Source organism: Cervus canadensis, chromosome 20 (assembly GCF_019320065.1).
Source record: "Cervus canadensis isolate Bull #8, Minnesota chromosome 20, ASM1932006v1, whole genome shotgun sequence".
In the NCBI taxonomy this organism is placed as follows: Eukaryota; Metazoa; Chordata; class Mammalia; order Artiodactyla; family Cervidae; genus Cervus; species Cervus canadensis.
This window is the reverse complement of record NC_057405.1, coordinates 2,628,647-2,644,392: the sequence shown is the minus strand read 5'-3', so window position 1 is coordinate 2,644,392 and position 15,746 is coordinate 2,628,647.

Here is a 15,746-nt window from a genome sequence, read left to right as displayed (position 1 = left end):
TGTCTCATGTATTAATGACATCGAACACTGTAGAAAAAATGAAAAAGCTGACTTGTCTGGGCACAGGACGGCTGTGAGGGTGCCCGGTGTGGATCCTCATGTGGTGCGGCTGACCAGGGCAGCTCACGGCCCCCCGTCCGGTATCGTGAGAAAGTGTATGTTATGACGTGATTTCTCTTGTGTTACGACTCTTCTTCATCCTGTGTGACACATTTAGGATTTAAGCTATTTTGAATTCTGTTAAGTAGTTCAAAGTGGAGTCACAGTGGCCAATGTCAATCTCCAGATCAGTTGCTCTGAAAGGTCTGACGTAGGACCGTGAGAACCTGAGAGGGTTAAATGAAGGGTGTTACTTTATGTACTTGCTTGCCAACACGAATCACAGGAAGGAGAACTTACAGAGACAGGACCCCAGGGGTGTAACATACTAACCGTACTGACAGACTCCATGACAAGAGACCACCAAGTTGAGCAACTTGAAGGCTCTTCGCTGGAAGACAGGACTCCAAGCTGCTGAGAGATGTTCCAGGTGGACTTGCCCAAGAGGCAAGATCCTGTCTTCTGGAGAACTGCAGTCAAGCCATTGTGAACGTCTGCAGTCAGCCTGGGTCTTGTGATGGTCTCTAGGCTTCCCTCCCAGCTGGCACAGTCACAACGCACTTGAGAGGCTGCTTGGACAGAATCCGCCCAGACTGTCTGGTCACCGAGCCCCAGTGTCGCCACTTCAACTGTAGAACCTCATAAGAAGACTTGTCAGCCGGTAAGGTGAAATCCAGATGCTGTCCATGGTGGCAGAGGCTGCTAACGCCAGCCCGAATCCATTCACATTTCTTTGTAAAAGCAACCCCCTTGACGTAGGAGGTGGCAATGTGCTCAGCTAACAGACCACATGTCCCAGCTTCCTAATGTATCTGGGTGGAGTGATGTGACTAAGTTTTAGCCAAGGAGATACACAGAAGGGTTATTGAGTGAGACTTCTGGGAAAACTTATAAAACAGACAATTGTGAAATGCCTTTTGAAAAAAGACCACAGCACTTTCCTCTTTCTTCAGCCCCTAGGCTGGGGGCAGAATTCAAATGTGATCATTGGTGTTCTAGTATCAATGTTTGCTCGTGAGAGGACCTTCAGGAATGGAAGCCAGAGGTTAAAGGCAGAACCACGCGTTTGCAGCAACATGGATGGGCCTAGAGATCATGTTGCTATTGTTGTTTCGTCGCTCAGGCGTGGCTGACTCTTCGTGACCCCATGGACTGCAGCCCGCCAGGCTCCTCTGCCCATGGGATTGCCCAGGCAAGAACACTGGAGTGGGTTGCCATTTCCTTCTCCAGGGGATCTTCCTGACCCAGGGATTGAGCCCTCACCACCTGCATTGCAGGCAGTTTCTTTACCTCTGAGCTACCAGGGAGGCCAGAGATGATCATACTAAGTGAAATAAGTTAGACAGAGGAAGACAAATATTATATGATATTGCTTCTATGTGGAATCTAAAAATATAATACAAATCAATTTATTTGCAAACAGAAACAGATTCACAGACACAGAAAACAAACTTAAGGTTACCGATGGGGAAAGGGGAGGGGGAAGAATAAATTAGGAGGATGGGATTAACAGATACACACCACTATCTATAGAATGGACAAACGCTAAGGATTTATTTACAGCACAGGGAACTATGTTCAATATTTTGTGATATCCTATAACAGAAAAGGACCTGAAGTTGTGCACTTGAAACTAACAACAATATTGTAAAAATCAATTATAGTTTAATTTAAAAAAAAGATACAGAACCCAGAAACTGAAGGAGTCTTCCTTCCGGATGTGCATAGCCCTGCGGCCCAGGACTGCCATCTGTGAGCTCTAATGTGAGAGAAGAAATACATTACTGGTTGTCAAGCACAATTTCTAAATGGTGCCCTTTTGTGTGAAGCACTGCCCTGGCCTGTCAGTCTTGGGACCTATTAGAAATGGGAACGAGATTGCTGCGGCAGGTCTCCTGTCCCCACTGAGCATGTGTTGGTTTTAAGAGAACAGGGGCTGATGTGTTTGAAGAGCAAAATTAGGGAGTATAACTGAGAGGGGCAAGGAGCAGGGGGAGGATAGACTTTGCCTCGGGAAACATGAAGGCATGAGGATTGAATGAGGAACATGGAGCCGCACTTTTAGCATCAGTGAGCAGGGGGCCACACGCTTCTCCATCCCCGTCCTTTCCTTCTGTCTAATAGGTCCTGGGGACAGAGCTCATAGCACACCCATGGACCCAGTCTATGGGGAAGGCTTCTCTGGTCCCCGTGAAATGAAACGTGGGAGCAGGGTGGCCAGGATAAGACTCCCCGAAGGACAAATCTTCAGAGACCCATGGTTTGACTTCCCGAGGCTATGGCAGAGAGGTAGGCAGCAGCCAGCTTTCCGCCCGATGTGAAGTCAAGGCTCTAACTTTAAAGGGAGATGTGAGGGAGCGGGGAGTGAAGTCTGCGGGGGCAGGGGGTTCACAGGCGGACGTGCAAGGCTGAGCACGGCTCACGCGGAGGAGGGCGCGTGTGTAGGTTACAGGGTCGATGCGCCAGGAAAAATGAGAGGGAAGAGACTGGGTGTCATCACGGCCCTGACTGGTGACATTTCCCTGGAATGAGCCCTCCGCTCTGCCGGGCTCACGTGCCCCCTCTGCTCTGATGGGGCGGCCACAGGGGACGCGCTTCCAGCCATGATGAGCTTTATGGCTTCTGAATGCAGAGAAGCTTGTTCTGTTCTGTTTCTGCGCGAGAAGAAGTGACACCTCCTTTGCTTCCTTTCGGCCTCCCTCTCCCCCTCGACAGTTGGCTTGGGTCTACAGCTTAGTCTCGCTGGGGCCATCACACCCCAGGGCGGCCGGGGGCAAGCTCCCGTTGAAGCGGATCTGGCCCGGGCCTTGCTGCTACGAAGGCACAATCACGCTCCTCTCCCGGCTTGAGATAGGAATTTAAATTAAACCTCATTTAGCCGGGCGCTCCCGTTTGATTTATCGGCAGATGCCGCTTGCTGTTTGAGCCTTGTTAAATTGCCAGCAAACACTTCACTGACCAGCTGTTCCTATTAAGCAGAAAGCGCACTGCGGAGCGGGGTCAATCCCCTTGCACTTTGGATGATTCTTAGATGTCTTCCCTGCGGAGCGGCCACCGGGAGGGGATTACCCCCCTGCCCCCTGGGAGCCCGCTGCTTCATGGCAGGGGGCGATTCTTACGTCTGTGGGTGGGGAGAGAGGGGGGCGGGCTGCCCCAGTCAGGACAGCGATGCTCTCTTCTGCAGGCACTGGTCCTGCCCAGCGAGACTGGGAGGAAGGCAGGAGTCTGACCCCCAGCCCCATCAGCACATGGAAGATGCTGTCCCCCATGGCCAGCCTTGCGGAGCCGGGGCTGGGCCAGTGAAACCCAGGCAGGGGGGCAGCTTATTGTGCACTACCCCGCGTTCCCCAGAGGAAGCAGAGGGCGTGTGCTTCCATCAGCTGTTTCAGTCACTCCTGTGACATGTCCCGAGTGTCCTTTTGGTGAGAAGCCCAGGGCTGTCCATCCGTGTTTGCTGCATCTTTGTGTGAATACGGACGGGTCCCTATCTTCCTGGTGGACCCAGTACTGGGCTGAGTGGAGGGCAGAGGTCCGGGCAAGCAGCCTCTGCAGCTCCACCTCCACCCCAGCCTCTGGGTGGGGGGGCTTGGGGGACGCCTTTGTGCAGTGCGGGAGCCGCACGACTGTGCTGGGCCCCTCATCGGTCGCTACAAGCTTTAAGGGAGCTTGACCGGCTGCCGAGTCCTTTTTCCTCCGTGATGTGCTTTCCCCACTCCCTAGCAGGCCCTCATGTTCTCCTACCTCCTCACTCCCCTCTTTCCCCAGAGTGGAGTCCCCTTCCCCACAGCACCCGTCCTGCCCGGGTCGAGAGCAGCTCCTTACCCGGGAGCTGAGTCCAGGTCAGAACGGTCCTCGGGCGCCTGGAGCGAGGCCGCCCAACACTGAGCTTGGGGCCTGGGCCTGGGCCTGGATCAGGGCTATGCGGGGCTCTTGTGCCAGACCTGGGGGTCAGGGAAGCCCTGCTTCTGAGCGCCAGTGAGACCCAGATCACAGGCTCCGTCACTCCGCTTACCTGGTATTCTTGTTTCAGGAGGCAGAGGCATCACTTTGATTTTAGAAATTCCAGTAAAAAATATCTCAGATGCCAGATCCTGAGAATGACCCGTCTCTGCATCGCCGTGAGCTCAGTCTAGAACCCCTCACCCAGCAGCTGCGGAGCCACGAGCTAGGGCCAGGCCTGGTTAGAACGGCTTGTGGGGTTTAACATATCTTGGGAGTCCAGCCAGATCCTGACCCAGGCATCAGAGAGAAACGCCACAAAGATTCTCTAAGACCTAAGGGCAGAGGTGAAAGTGTCTCCTCCCACCCCCCGCTTTCCTGTGCCCTTACGACACAAAGACAAGATAAAGCAAACCGAGGGCCAGGGGCCTCCTGGATGGAACCCGTCCAGGGCCAGCGTCGTCTTTCCTCATCTCATGGTCAGAGCTTCCAGGAGGGAGTTGGGCTGAGAAAAGCCCAGGCTTCTGAACTCATTCCCTGGTTGTCAACAGAGATCCTGGCCTTCTAGACATTCTGTCAGCTGGTCCTGTCGAGAGAGAACCTGGCCTTCTTGCCCTTTTTTTTGTTCATGTTTTCTTCTTGGCCTCTGTGGTCAGACCTCCTTTCCCGCCTCCTCGTCACATCCACGCTGCTTTGCTGCGATGCCACGTGGAGCACATGCCACGGCCCAGGGGTGAGCCAGGGGCCGCTCAGGTGATACTCAGGATTTTCCTGATTATTTTGGCGCCTGCACAGGCAGCCCTGATAATTTCAAAGAAAAACTACCCTTTCCCCTCCATACCCCACAACGAATGGGATGTATTCATTCACCTAATGCGAGCCTTAGCTTCTACCTGGGTAAGGGTTTTTACTGATGTCTTTTTCAAAGATGTTGGTCGTTTTTGCTCCCTTCCCCTGCCAAGAAGTTGGGCAGCTTGGCCTGCAGGCACCCAGACCTGGGCTGGAGTTACACTCCTCGGTCAGAGTAACCCTCTAGGAGTCTGCTCTGCCTAAGCTAAAAGAAACAGGAAGGGCAGAGGTGTGCTGCAAGGAGAAAATGCCCCCCTCCCCCCTAAAAAAACCCCAAAAAGGGCAAGTAGTCCAGGATCTCTCTGACGGGACCAGCTGAAAGAATGTCTAGAGGGCCAGGATCTCTGCTGACAAGCCAGGACGTGGTCCTGTCCAAGCCTGAGACCAGGGAAAAGACTCTTTCAGCAACTTCCAGCCGGTGCGAACACCCTGCAGCTCCCTTTATTTCCTTTGATAGAATACTTCCTGACGCTGGTGGTGCTGCCGGCGTGGAATGGTATTCTGGAGTCGTGCTGGGGCTTCCCTCTGTCCTCCCAGGCCTTCCCCTTATTTCTGCGGACAAACCGCCACAGTGAACATCACTCCTGTCAAGGCTCTGTCACAGAAGTCTCTGTAAAAAGAGATATGCCCAGAGAGAGATGCATAATTTATTCCTCGGAGTCAGCAGATTTCAGGGCAGGATGTGAAGACCCAGCCCTGGGAGGCAGGCCTTGCTCCCAGGGCAGGACCATTGCCCCGGGAGGGGTTCAGGAGGGCGGCCAACCGGCACTTCGTGCGGCCCCGTTTGCCGCCTGGGACAGAGCAGAGGGAGGCAGGTTGCGGGAGGCACAGGCCTGAAAACAAACGTCTATGCCAGGTCGCCACCCGCTGTCAGAATGGGGGAGGTGGCCTTGAGTGATGCTCTTGACATCGTGGAGAGTTTCACATTTATCTAATTCTCTAAAAGACAATTTTATACCGAGAGGTGATTATCAGCTTTGTCCCCATGGAAGTTATCGATGCCCTGACTTCAGAGCTGACAAAATCATGTGCAGTTTAAGGCATCTGTCAGTCGGATGGAAGGGAAAGCCATTTCTCACTAGTCAGCAGACTGGGAGGAATTTGGAAGATTAGAACCAGCAATTGCATCACTCTAAGGTGAAGGGTGTCAGCTTGTTAAGAAAGGGAGAAGGGCATTATGAATCTTGACTCTAAAATGGACTGAGCCTGACTTGTAAACATGTCTGGTATTATTAAGATTTCACCAAGCATCTGGGAAGCCCAGGAGAGCAGAAAGAAAACAGATCTTTAGGCTAGGAGTCTGCTTCAGTCCTGGCCCAAATCTGCCACCTTTCTGGAACTTCCCCCCGTGGGCCCCAGCGTAGAGCTGTCACCATTCTTTTTGGTGGCGCCCACAGATCAAGGTTTTGAACTTGTAACTGACGTCTGAAATAGACACACTTATTATTGGCAACGTTACGTAAGTTCAGTGTAGGTCTCAAATGTCGTTGGTTGACGTTTATGTTCCAATGCGATTTATAATTCTTCACAGAAAGGTTAACATTTAATTAAAGTACTGCTGGAAATTGCCTTTTTGATAAACCTGAGCTGGTGCTTCTTTTTTTTTTGCCTGGAGTGTAGAAAAAAACCATCTACTGTGATATGTAAGTATCTGGTTAAACAGTCATTTTAGAACCCAGAGGGGAGCCCAAGGCAGGAGGAAAACAGTTTTGTTGCTCGAAATTTATATCTCTTGTCCTTCAGAGAGTGGCCATACCTGTTGAAAACTCTCCTGGCAAGGGACATTGGCCAAACATTGGATTCTTCTCCTTTGTTTTCAGTTGGAAACCAGCAAGTTTAAACTAAGGGCAGATTGCTGGTTTCTTCTTGAATTAATGACTCTGAGGAGAAACAGTACCAGTTATGAGGAGAAAACTTGGAAGGCTACAGGCTAAGGACCCAGAGGATGTTTTACATATTGCTGATAAGTTTCTAAGGTGGAAAACATTCTGTGACCTAAAAAATATAGTGAACTAACTCACTATTAAAAGGGAGGGGATATATGTAACCTCTGGCTGATTCATGTTGAGGTGTGACAGAAAACAACACAATTCTGTAAAACAATTATCCTTCAATAAAAAAAAAATTAAAAGAAAACAAACGACTATGAATCCTGGGTTTGATCCCTGGAATCGGACACTCCGTTATTCTGAGAATTCCAGGGGCTGTATAGTTCATGGGGTTGCAGAGAGTGGGACACGACTGAGCAACTTTCTCTTCACTATGAATTCAACCCAGAGTGACGCTGTTGGTTTGTTTAATTATTTATTTTTGGTTGTTGGCTCTCCGTTGCTGCGTGGGGGCTTTCTCTAGTTGCAGTGCGTGGGCTTCTCACTGCAGGGCTTTCTCCCATTGCAGAGCGCAGCTCCGGAGCATTCAGCCCTCGGTAGCTGCAGCACACAGGCCCAGCTGCTCTGAGGCATGTGGGATCTTCCCAGACCAGGGATCGATCCCGTGGCCCCCGCACTGGGGTGCGGACCACCAGGGAAGTCCCCAGAGTGATGCTGTTCTTCTCTCTGAGTGGGAGGTCTTCCTGCGCCCACCCCTCCTCTGGATCAGATTTTGAGCTGGGGGTGAGTGGGTGGGTGGACATCAGCCAGGCCAGGGGGTTACTGACTGCAGGAGGACCGGGACTGTGATGGGGACACGCATCCAGGAAAACACGAGGAACAGAAATCTGCATCCCTTTTTGTATTTTCTTGGGCTTTAGTTATCACACTGAATGTAGAGAAAAGTTGCCTGTGACAAATTTTTTTTTACACAAGGGAAGCATTTTCATGTTATAGAATATTGTTCAGTGCCAAATTCTATTTTCAGCTCCTTCTACAGAGCTTGCTGAAGGCATTCAAAATGAGGGCATACTTTTTTTTTTAATCAGGATAAAACTCATGGTTACTGAGAGGGGAAGGACGTGGGGGGCAGGGACAGTTGGGGAGTGTGGGATGGACTCGTACACTGCTGTGTTTAAAATGGATCACCAACAAGGACCTGCTGTCCAGCACAGGGAACTCTGCCCATGTCGTGCGGCAGCCTGGATGGGAGGGGTTTGGGGAGAACGGATGCGTGTGTATGTGTGTGACCGAGTCCCTTGGCTGTCCCCCGAGACTGTCACAACACTGTCAGTCAGCTACTCTCCAGTATAAATAAAAAGTGAAAAGGATAAAACAATTCTTTAAATTTAGCTTTTGTTTGAAAAACAAACAGAACTGTAACAAACAAGTGCTCATCAGATTATTACAAGGGCTAAGAGTTTTTGAAAACTAATTTTAAATTATAAAGAGATTTATACACAGATTAATGAAAAAAGTCAGTAATATATGGTATATGGAGATGGGTCAAGTCACAAGAGAGTGAAGTACAAGGCAGCAAGGCTTGTCTAGCTGCCTTCCTGCTTGCTACATTGCATGGTTCATGGACGATTACCAATGAGCCTTAGACTCGGTGACTATGGTTGACAAATGCCTGATGGTGATAAATACAATGTGATGGGCTCTTGTGTGCTACTTATTATTTCTTTAGACATGCAATCTGATAATGAGCTTGTCTGTCTGATACATGTGCTCTATTGTAAACTGACTCAGAGACTTCTAAGTGAATCTGGAAGGATCTATATTGGACCAGAGCCCAAGAGTTTTTTTTTGTTTTTTTTTTTTAGCACTTCTGCCTTAGAAGTCAGAATTCAGGCAAAGCATAAATGAGCTAAATTATAGAGGAGGCATAAGGGGATCATGGGTCTTAAGGAGTATGTGGAGCCAGGACGGCCCTTTCTTAGCCTCATGGTCCTTGAGAGCAGCTGGAGGACAGTGGTCCAGCCTATCCTGTGCTGTGCTTGTCTGGCTCCTCGTGACCCTATAGACTGCAGCCGCCAGGCTCCTCTGCTCATGAGGTTTCTCCAGGAAAGAATACTGAGGTGGGGTGCCATCCTCACTTCCCGGGGATCTTCCCAATCCAGGAATTGAACTGGGGTCTCCTGCATTTCAGGCAGAGTCTTTACCAGCTGAGCTACCTGGGAAGCCCATGGGTCAGCCTGCATCACCTTAAAACATAAAACAGCATCCACCTGGAGGTGCAGTTGGACCATAAAGAATGCTGAGTGCTGAAGAATTGATGCTTTCAAACTGTGGTGCTGGAGAAGAGTCTTGAGAGTCCCTTGGACAGCAAGGAGATCAAACCAGTCAATCCTAAAGGATATCAACCCTGAATATTCATTGGAAGGACTGATGCTGAAGCTGAAGCCCCAATGCTTTGACTATCTGATGCAAAGAGCCAACTCACTGTAAAAGACCCTGTTGCAGGGAAAGATTGAGGGCAGGAGGACAAGGTGGGACAGAGGATGAGACGGTTGGATGTTGTCATCGACACAATGGACATGAGTCTGAGCAAACTCCAGGAGGTGGTGAAGGACGGAAACCTGGCGTGCTACAGTCCATGGGTCACAAAGAGCTGGACATGACTTAGTGATGGAGCAACAACAACAGCAAGGGCAGTGTCTCTAGAGCAGTTTCCTGACCAGCCATGTGACCTCGGGTGAGTTATTTAGCTCTTGCGTATCTCAGTGTCCACCCTGTAGAGGGAGACGGCAAAACCCCCTCCAGCATTCTTGCCTGGGAAATCTCATGGGCAGAGAAGCCTGGGGGGCTACAGTCCGTGGGGTCACAAAAGAGTTGGTCACGACTGAGCGACTGAAATAACAAAAATCTCAGTGCCCACAAGGATGAATGGGGATTGCAATGGGATCTACCTCACAGGGTCACTGTGAAGATTAAAGGAGTTAACGTGTGTGAAGGACTAGACAGGGCCTGGCACTCGGCTCGGTAAATGTTACCGCTCATCATCATTATGTGTTAATTTGGCCTTTGCATTGGGGGAGGAGGGGCTGGTCTTTGGTTTAATCTCCTAAACAAAAATTGCCAGACCTTGACTTTCGGCAGGGCAAGTGAGAAAGGTTAATGGTTTGAGACTTTCTGAAAGAGCTCTGATGGGAAACATCAACCTTGGCAAATGAACTAGGAACAGATAAATATCCTGAATGCTCTGGGCACGTCCTCTATTGTTAGTAAGAAGCACATTGCCTTTTGGGGTGAACAGTAGGGACAAAAATAGGGTTCTTGAGATTACCACCCCGTTATTAACGCTGTTGAAGCGCTTGGGCTTGCATTGAAGCCGACTGGCAAATGTAGCCTCATAAAAAAAAGCAAATGTGGCGCATCTGGGATCCTCTTTGAGGAGGAGACAAGCGGGATTTGGGTGCTGGGAATGCAGTGCATGATCTTGTCTGTGGTTATCAACATTCTTAGATGGTGGGGGGGTGCTGTGATTCAGGTCACGGTTTTCAGGGGTCACGAGGTAGGGAGCAGTTGAATGTTATTGTGAGACTTCCAGAAGATGTTGCAGGCAGATGGGTGCACATCTGCAGTCTACCTTCAGGCAGGTTTACCTTTAACAGCAAATGGTTTCACCGGAGCCCATTTCTCAGCTTCAGCAGGTAGATATTCTATCTCTCAGAGAGTTTCACTTTCATTTGGAACCAGTGAAAGAATAGGAAAAAGAAAAATCAAAAGCATTGCCTAATGGCACGATTCTCCCCAAATCCTTTAAATCAACCTTGCCTTTCCCAGAATTACCACGCTTTGTGACTTCTTGCTTTAGGAGAGTTCACAAAGCTAAAAAGAATTTTCCCGAGTATTCAGAGCTTTCATCTGAAGAGAAGCCTGCCACACTGTGGGTGCTGGGGAAATGTGTTTGTCTCAGACCTCCAGCCGGGCTCCAGGAACAGGGGACAGTGGGATGCCCTTCGGTACAAGGAGTTCTCAAGCAACTTTGCAAATTGGAAGGAGGTAAGACTTCTCCACAGCTTCCTCTATAACCCTAATACATCTCTGCCATGGGCAGAGGGTTAGTGGATGTAGGTGAAATGAAGCTAGGTGGATGCTGGCCAAGTGCCTCAGGAGAAAGATCAGCTACTTTCAAAAGCGTTTTCTTTAAAACTGCATATGGAAAACCTAATATAGATGGTTTCTGGCTAAAAACATAGGTATAACAAATTTGGTCCATTATGCTCCAAGAAACTAACAGTGAACTTACCACTGCCATGATGATCTTAGAGCTCCTGAGTTCATTTTGGGAACACACAAGACTTGGATATTATAGAGTATTGTACACTGAAATGAAGATCCAAAGAGAGACTGTGACTTTCCTTTTCTTGAAGACTTTTAGAAGGCCTGAGACTGCATGGGGGAGCAGATACTGGGAGCTGGGGGGGAATTGCTAGTTTCATCCTTTTCTATGATTCCATAAACTTCAGCCAGAAACTTGCTTTTGTAAATACTTGTTACATTTAACAGAAACCCAGTGACTAGACGGCTGATTCAGTATTTAAATTGTTCTGGAAAAACTTTTTAAAAACTGCTTTTGCATTGATATTTTACTGAGTAAGAAAAGACAATCATGGAAAAGCACAACCAACTGTGACCGCTACAAGTGGAAAAAAACCCCGAGCATAACAATGAGCGGCCTCATGGGTGGAATTGCAAGAAGACGGCCCAGGCGCTCCTCATCTGCATGTGCAATTATGTATGGATGAAAAATTACAGGGGCTAATAATTACAGCAGCAATTGTCCACTTGCAGAACAATTAGCCCTTTGCTCCTCATTCCGAGAAAGTGACTAATTGTACCCACAGCAAGCCAACTATTGGTACATTTGTTTTGGAATGGAATTTGATGCTTGTCAGAAAGTTCCACTTGGGAGCTTGGGATCTGGGGCTGCCGTGAGCCCCAGTGCCCAGAGACCCCAGGCTTTGAAATATCCACCGTCTAGCCCAGGACAGGCCCAGGTATGTAGGCAATGAGTAAGGATGCTAACCCTGGTGTACTTGTGGACCATGCCATGCCATCTCTAAATATAAAAAATGAGGAAAGTAAAAATAGACTCAGGTAATGATAACAATTATACTTAATGAGTACCTTTTATCGGAGATCATAAATTTCTTCTAGTTAAATTTCACAGCCTCCTTTGAGATGGAAGGGAAAAATATTCGTAAGCTCTGCTTTTCTTTTCAGTCAGAGAAACAGAAGCACTTTAGGCAGTGGTGAATAGCATTATATTTGAAATAACTAGAGGGTAAATCAGAGATTTCTAACTTCTTGTTCCAGAAATTACAGTCATTTTGCTCAGGTAACATTTTTTAAGGGGACATATATAATGTTTCAAGAGAACTAGAGATGGGCTAAAGAGATTCCCTCACCCCCAACACACTCACATTCACAGTGCGGTTCCAGTAGCTTCCTGGTTTGATCAGCCAAGAATACAAAGTCTTAAGTGATGGGAGGGGACACAGGGCAGAAGAAATGGCCCATCTCTGGGTGGCTTTCTGTGGCCCCAGGTTTCCTTTTGGGACACACAGCTGCTGGTGACACACCCACACGCCCATCACTTCTTGGGGCTGCAAAAACCTCAGACCTGGGCTCACATCACCGTTCCAGAAGGTGTGACTCAAGCAGCCATGCATTTCCACTTGAGGAATAGTCGCATTTACTCTGGAAGATCACTGTCTTCTAGAACAGAGTCAGGGCCTTGGGGCCCCTGAACATTCTTCTTGCCTCCAGTCTCTTAGGGTCATGGAGCGGGCCCCCCTCTGACTATGAGTATATTCCTGTTTTCTGTGGGGTGTTTTAATACTTTGCTCTGAAGACTTGATTGCAAATCTGTTTGATTGAAGTGCACCTCTTGATCCTAGGTAGCTAGCCAGTTCTTTGTCTTCGCCCTTGTTGTATGATGTGTACCAGAAAATGCGTCAGTGAACCAGCATAAGGAGTCCTCTAAAGTGTGGGCCCTAAAAAAAAAAAAAATAAAAATAAAGTGTGGGCCCTGTGGGCTGGTTTCACGCAGGTTTGAGAGCAGTTCAGTGGAAGCATGCAGTTTTGTCCCCCACCCTCTCTGTTCAGAAACTGAGGAGTTCTTCACTGTCTTCTAGTCAAGGTTCAGTGGGCTTCCTCTCCTCTGGTTTGTATAGGTCAGGGCTGGGCGTGAGCCGCCGTCCTGGTTTCTCTGGGATGGGGAGTTGGGTGGATGGGGTTCTCCTGGAGCAACAGGCCAGGGCCTCTCCCCACCTACAACCCCCTGTTGCCCTATCCGTCTGGCTCTGTCCCTCTTGCTGGTATTCCAAGTAACCACACACAACCTTTCCGGTGGGTCTCTATGCCCCAGCTCCCTTCGGTTATTCTCTCCAAAAAACACATTTTCTAATAAAGACACTGGTGTTTTTCTCTTCCAGTGCTCAGCTGTATCCATGTCTCACCTCCCACCCCAGCAACTTCTACGCTATTCAGTTTCCACTGCAGTTCCCTACATTTTACTGAAGGAAGAAGAGAGAAGCCCTTGTATATCACCCCTTTAGCTTCCAAGGAGACTGTTGCCTCAAGCCAAGATTCTAAGGTGACCCCAAAGGAAGGAAAAACACTTCTAAGATTTCCCTCTTTGGAGATGCTAGGCACAGTGCCAGACTCACCTTTTATCGCCTCTGACTCTGGTCCAGCAAGTTCACTTATGACCTAAAGGGCTGTGTCGTGCTGAGTCATGTCCAATTCTTTGCCACCCTACGGGCTTCTTCCTCCAGGAGACCTTCCTACTCAAGGGTTGAACCCACATCTCATGAGTCTTCTGCATTACAGGCATATTGTTTACCGCTGAGCCCCCAGGGAAGCCCGACCCAATGGAAACACATCTGAAACACAGAAGTTGTACTTAATGCTTTAGCTGATTGTCTTGGTGGTGCTCGTGGTTTAGTCATTAAGTCGTGTCCGACTCTTGCGACCCCATGGACTGTAACCCGCCAGGCTCCTCTCTCCATGGGATTCTCCAAGGCAGAATACTGGAGTGGGTTTCGATTTCCTTCTCCAGGGGATCTTCCTGACCCAGGAATTGAACCCAGGTCTCCTGCATTGCAGGCAGATGATTTACCGATGGAGCTATGAGGGAAGGTCTAAAGTGAAAGCCACTCAGTCGTGTCTGACTCTTTTCGACCCCATGGACTATACAGTTCATGGAATTCCCCAGGACAGAATACTGGAGTGGGTTGCCTTTCCCTTCTCCAGGGGATCTTCCCAACCCAGGCATCGAACTCACGTCTCCTGCATTGCAGGCAGATTTTAACCAGCTGAGCCACAAGGGAAGCCCTTGAAACCATGTAAATTTGGTATTCTTGGAAACCACGAACATCCTGAAAATAATGTTTTCTATCCCTTTTTTCTCCTGTGTTTCCCCAGACACACAAATATGTCACTGCATCAGGTTACATGTGCATCCTTGTTTCAAGTACAAGTTTCAGAAAGCAGCAGCTCACTTTTTCACTACTAAAAATGCTGTGTCCTTATTTAAGAAAAATGTGAAACTTCGTAAGACAAAATTTAATCCAATCAGTTCCTAGGACATTTGTTCAGATCTTGCCTGAGGTAGGTTTGCATGCTGGGGGAGCTATCTGCAAACACTTGAAGAAGCTTACAGTGAAGATTTTAAAATCAGAGTCAGTGTTTTCCTTGACCACTTTTTTTTTGGTGGGGGAGAAGGTTAATAAAAATATTTTTTAAAACATTTTTAGAATAAATTTTATTTATTTGTTTGTGTCCACACTTCATCTTCGTTGCTGCAGGTGGGCCTCTCTAGTTGCAGGGGTTGGGGCTATTCTTTGTTGCGGTCCTCAGGCTTCTCAACGTGGAGCCTTCTCTTGTGGAGCACTGGCTTAGTTGCCTCTCCGCATGTGGAATCTTCCAGGACTAGAGATCCAAGCCGTGATCCCTGCATTGGTAGACAGATTCTTAACCACTGGACTACCCAGGGAAGTCTCTTTTAAAATGTTTTTTTTTTTTTTTTCATTTATTTATATTAGTTGTAGGCTAATTACAATATTGTAGTGGTTTTTACCATACCTTGATATGAATCAGCTGTGGATTTACATGTGTTCCCCATCCTGAACCCCCCTCCCACCTCCCTCCTGAAATGTTTTGAATCGTCTTAATCTGTCCTGGTTTTGGCATTCCCCCCGCCCCCCATGGTAGCAGTTAAGTGAGCTAAAGTACCTTTCCATCCCATGCTCTCCCCTTCATCCTTCCAAAACCAGTTTCCAATTTCTGCCTAGTGGGAACAGGATCCTCCAGGCTATGTTCCCAGATGACTGAGTTGAGAAACCCTCCAGGTTCACAGCCTTTCCTTACCGTTGGGGATCTTCACTCCTCCCCAGTGCGAGGACTGGCATATTTAGGAGAAGCCAGAGAATGATGCTCTGGGTTATCTTGCCCTTAGAAGTGACTTTTAAAATGATCCACTGGGGCTGTCCTGTTGAATGTAAAGAAATGGATGGATTTAATAATACACCTCTTCCTCAAAATATCCCTCAAAAATTCACAGTCTCTTATTAAGGACTAGGCAGTCTGTATCCAGGTATTTTTGCTCTGATTTCCTTCCTTTAACCTCTCAGCATCCCTTCCAATGACCAACATGGGAACAGAAGAGTCTCTGTGCTAATCCTACTTTCGACACAAACTGCGATGGTTCTGTGAGGGGTGTGGGTTGGTGGAGAAAACCCCTCCTCATCTATGCATATATCCCCCCATCACAGACTTCCCTGCACGACCCCCAGGTGTGAAGTTACATTAAGTCCCTCTATGAAATAGATACACAATTTTATTGCAGTCGTTGAGGCCATGCCGGGGAAGAACACATAAAGCATACATCAGCGCAGCTTCTCTTGGTCCCTGAAATACTTCATGGTGCCCTGGAGTCACCAGCAATATTGTCTAGTTCTTCTTAGATCATGAAAACAC